The sequence below is a fragment of the Dreissena polymorpha genome, chromosome 5 (assembly GCF_020536995.1).
Source record: "Dreissena polymorpha isolate Duluth1 chromosome 5, UMN_Dpol_1.0, whole genome shotgun sequence".
Lineage (NCBI taxonomy): Eukaryota > Metazoa > Mollusca > Bivalvia > Myida > Dreissenidae > Dreissena > Dreissena polymorpha.
This window is the reverse complement of record NC_068359.1, coordinates 33258757-33264189: the sequence shown is the minus strand read 5'-3', so window position 1 is coordinate 33264189 and position 5433 is coordinate 33258757.

The following is a 5433-nucleotide window of genomic DNA, read 5'->3' as shown; positions in this document are numbered from 1 at the left end:
TAAGCTGAGAGTTCAACTGTGCAAGATCATGCTGTAGTGCATCTTTATCCACAGCTTTCCAATTACGGTAGCTCACGGACTTTCGAGAAAATGGCGGACGAAGCTGTTCAATAAGGCAGATTACAAAGCAATGGTCAGATAAGTAATAGGTAGCCAAAGGCTCTGTCACACTGGTATGTTTATCACCCTTACTAGTGATTATCAAGTCAAGAATGTGTCCGCCATTGTTGGTTGGTGTAGTGACATTTTGCATAAGATCAAAGGTTTTCAAACACTGCAGGAATCGTTTAGTGTAGGTTTCATTTTGATTGTCAATATGGATATTAAAATCTCCCATGATGACAAATGGTATTGACTTTAGGCAGACTTTTTCTGCGAAATCTGTGAACTCTTCAATAAAAGTTGATAACGTCACTGGGTGCTTTTCGGAATATGGAGGACGATAAATCCCAAGGACAGAGAATTTTAATGTTTGACAGCATATATTCCACTCAGCACACTCGAATGACCGATACTCATGCTTTGGGCCTTTAAACATGTTAAGGTTGTCACGATACAAAATTGCCAATCCACCACCTCCGCGGTTAAGCCGTGGAGCATCGTCAAAACAAAACCCTTCCTGCCTAAGTTCCCCCCTTATGACATCATCCCCCTCAGCCTTCAGCCAGGTTTCAGAGACCACACAGACATCGATGCTATCTTCTAATACATGTTGTAAAAGTTCTGCAGTTTTCCCTTTAATTGAACGTGTATTGACTGTTGATATTTTCAACTTTCTGTTTCTGTGTTCATTCATTATAATTGTAGGATCAGTTTTAATCTGTGTTAGATTGTTCCAATTAACAACTGCCATACACCTTGTCCTGGGGCGACCAGCTCGTTTACCCCTGTATTTAAGTACACCACACTGCTTCAAAGTTGTCAAAACACCATTGTCCAGCATAATTGATTGTCTCGGTACTGCGGAGCGATAATCCAATAATTGCTTTCTGCTGTACTGTGTAACAGTAAATGGTAGATGATCCATGATGTTCAACACGGCAAATGTTAAATGAAATTGCACAAAAAAGATCTTGTTGTATTGTTTAGAATGTGAATTATCACGCAATCCCAACACAATTTCAATAAATAACCATATCTTCATGATGATAGTATGTTCATAGAAGAGTATGCCAAAAATCCTGATTCCTGAGTCACTAGTTTTAGAGAAAAATATCCAAACATGGAGAGCACAAAAGTTGCAGCCTACACCTGGCGCATTCATAACTATAACGACGACATCAACTATTTCGAAATCTTTTAAAAACACGTTTTTAGATGCGTATAAAGAGACTTAAATCAGTCAATATTAACAAATGGCTATAAAAAAGCGAACTATACATACATGTACTGAAATTAAATTGCTACCGGGTAGATTCTTTAAAGGTTGTTGTTTTGACAACTTACTCGCCATAAAGATTCAATTGCTCACCATTTCCTTCTATCTTTTTATTTGTAACTATTGTTTACAATTTAAATGTGTGAGGATGATGCCCGACATTGTTTTTTATGTACTGTATTAATTACCGTTTTATATTGCGTAAATGGCAACTATTTGGCGACTAGAAAGTAACTCTCATGACGCATCTTTGTCAGAATACATGACTGTAATGTGGCTTGTCAAATTCACCTCGGCTGCCCGGGTATTCGCGAACGAAATAATTTTGATCCAAATAGACTAGTGCATGGTGGCAAATGACACCTTTATGTGCACTGGTAGACAATTTAACGACAGATAATGTCTGGTTGCCCTTAAAATGACAAGATTACTCTGCAAAGGGAGTGCTGAAAACTAAAGAAGATCTTCTTCCCGCTCCTCGCGCGCTCCGCTGCTTGTATGGCCTCTAGACGCCACAGGCTGTCGACTCGAACCCCAGAACGGTTTCCTCAGCACATTGAGCGAACTGGGTACCGCCGACCTGCGACACTTCCATTGTCTTCATAGGCCATCACCTCGAAATCCTGGCCTGTATCTCTGCCACGCTCGTCCTCTACGCTGCCAGTTCCTCTGTACCCGTCCCTCTTCCTGCGATGTAGTGAAACCGTTTTTTTCCTACTGACAATTAACATTCCGCTAAGCAATCCTTCCAAATTCTGGGATTCAGCGAAGTCAGCATGAGAGGACGTCCGGGTCGAGGGATGACGGTACTCGCTTGATTTACATAGTCGCCCTTCGGAGTCTTCAAGAAAATCTTCTGCGAGCGACTCTCCCCCCGATCGCGACTCTCCCCCCGATCGCGACGTGCATTGTCCAGCTGCTGACCGAGCTCTGTTAAACTAACGAATACTATATCATTTATAGAGTTACCTCGATTTTTTGTACAATCGCCATATTCTTTTCTATATCGTTCAACTTTAATCGCGAGCTCCTTTGGCGATTTTGGCGATCGGAAACGCTTAAATATATTATCGTGACTTTGAAATAGAGTTAGAAAAATACGCTTTAAATAATTTAATTAAACAAAAATAGTTAAATTATTGTTATTGATATTTGTCACTTGTTTGTCATATTCACCACTGAAATTTGTGTTGTTAATTGCACGTGTTTCAAACCACACGTAAATGTATGTAAATAAAAGTTATAATACGGGAGATCACATCATTTGTGTCATCAATTTGCTTATAATGAGTTAATTTTTTCACCATCGAAATATAAGGTATTGAAATATTTGATAAGCATGCAGTTTTCTTTCGACATGCAGTTTTTTTCGACACATTCAGATCACACTTTTCTAGCCGCGTCATGCGAAAATAGGTCTAACGGCACGTTGACTAGCGAAGCTAAAGCCCTGTTTGGGTAGTTGCGCAAGTTTTCGTGGTCTCATTAAGTATATCCTGACCTACTGCGGGATGCGAAGGCTGGACTATAGCTACGCTAGTCGCATATGGCATAAGACCCATTTTCGCATGACGCGGATCTATAAAAATATCTTTGTTTCATATAAATGGAACATCTTTGCACAATACTTTTCGATAGGAAATTGGAGTCAAACTGTGTTATTTATAGCGAACTTGCAAATTTCGGTAGCGTTTCAGTCTTTCAAGAACGACTTCCATACAGACTGAAGATTACGGCAACCATTTGTGGTTAGATAATGAAACAATTTCATGAAACTATATTTGTTGGTAGTTTTTGTGTCTCATCTTTAAAGCAATAATGTGTTATCAACGTTTATCGATAGCCCATTGTGTCTTCCCCGGACGATTTAGTACCGAGCCAAAATGCAAAGTATTATTTAAACATATATCAAACACACAATAATATCGAAAATGGTCAACCCAAGCAGTTTTGTTGTTTTCTGTTGAGTTTAAGCGAAAGTTGATAAATAATTTCCGATTGTCACGAATTCCCCCCCCCCCCCCGCCTCCCCAAATGAACTGAGTTTTACTTATCATTATAAAACAATAATGAAATGGAATTCATAGGAATATTAAAATAAAACGTTTTTCTTTAAATATTTTTTTTACTATTCCGTTTTCTTCCGTTTATCTGATAAAAAATCGGCCGATATTAATTAAGGTTGGTAACTAATAACCTCATCTGCACACGTGAATGTGTGAATTTCAAAGTTCATTTATAAGTCCTGCTGCAGATTTCCCAGCCAGATCATAATGCTCCCCCCCCCGGCAGTACTTCAAGAAATCAGTAAACAGTCAAGCGCTATGAACGAAGTTACGCAATAAACAAGCGTAACCTTATACTATTGCGTTGTTATCACTTTCCCCACTACACTTGTTTATATTTTCCCGCATCTATTAATAGATTCTTGTTATATGTAATTGTTTTTTATATTCGGTTTTAGCGATTAGGAAGCATTTTTGATGTTGTCTATCGTATCCCTGTAGTAATTGTTGAACTCATGTTCAACGTTTTATAAATTTAGAACTGTGAATATAAACAAGCGTAACCTTATACTATTGCGTTAATATCACCCGTGCAATTGGACTCTCCCTTGTTTATCGGCAGCCGCATCTATTAATAGCCTCAGATTATGAATGAGCTGAGCAAAAATACTTCGTCATGAAGACGCAGCAGAAAGTGGACTATTTTAATAATTCATAAGCAATCTCTTCCGCGACAAGTATAATACAATCATTGTTTATTGATTCTTTTCTATATAAGCTCCGTTCGAAACCATTACATTTACCACGATATTCATATAATGTTTCCATTTGTGAATGAATATAGTTGGATAACTCAAACCTCTTGCATAAATTATACAACTCTTTCTCGCGCGGATACGGCATGTGTGGCGGGTAGTAGGCTCTCCGTAGATAAGCCGAAATGACTTGAAATTTTCAGTAACAACATTAGTCGTGAGCTAACGCTCACAAATAAAAACGGAAATTCCACTGCCATTGCACTGTCCAATCACGGATCGGTCTCGTTGGAACCGCAGGTTGCCACGTATAAAAGTGGCCACGCACGGCTGGTCCTCACAGTAACCGATCTTCTACAGTTCGTTCCCTGTTCTCAATTTAATAATGCCAAGAGGCAAGGTGCCTTAGAGTGATAGCAACATTGAGTCCCTGCGCAAGGGGTGCTCTTCAATTGGAGGTATATTTGGTAAGGGCGGTTTTCAGTCTCTGCACTTTTACATTGCAGAAGACGTCTTTATTAAGTTCTGAAAGGCTCTTGGACTTTTCGTTACGCAGCTAGACCATGAGACAGGCGTAAAGCCCCAGCTTAGGTTTCCTCGCAATCCAGGCACACGCCCAGATATTTCGTAAACCCCTCCTTCTCCTCATCCTCCTCCTACTTCTCTAAGCAAGGATATGTTGGGCCTGTATCAGTTGGTTCTGCTGGTGGTGGTGCTGGAGCATAAATATGAGACTATCATGGCGTTGAAGGTTCATGTTCACCCCTTGACATCTAGACTGAGAGTGCAAATCTAAGAAAATTGCTGTATTTATATTCCGCAAATCAGAAGTTATACAGGCGAGATTAGGCAGTGTCGTTCTGAATTAGTCTCTGGGGACTGCACATGCTAATCTGGGATGACACTTTACGCACATGCATTAAACCCCCTTTTCACAGAGTACGGCTCTCATCATGTATAAGCTGTTTTATGCATTGTTAACAGTGTCCATTTTCTAAGAGCGAGACTCATATGTTTAAAAAAAAACAATTCACAAAACAGGAACCTATCCTACATTCCAACTGGATTTGTTTGTGCGAAATACACTGCTACTCGCCCGTTACAAATATGTATCGTTCTTTAGAATTTAACGTCCATTGGCTTTACGATTTCTTGATAACCGCCTGTTTTGTCAAATTCAATTCTGCAAATAAACCCTAACGTCTGACAGTATTGTGTTTGTTCCAGGCGTATTATCTTAGTAGGAGCCGGGTACCAGGCTACTAAGTTGTGTAACCTATTGTCACTTTGTCGG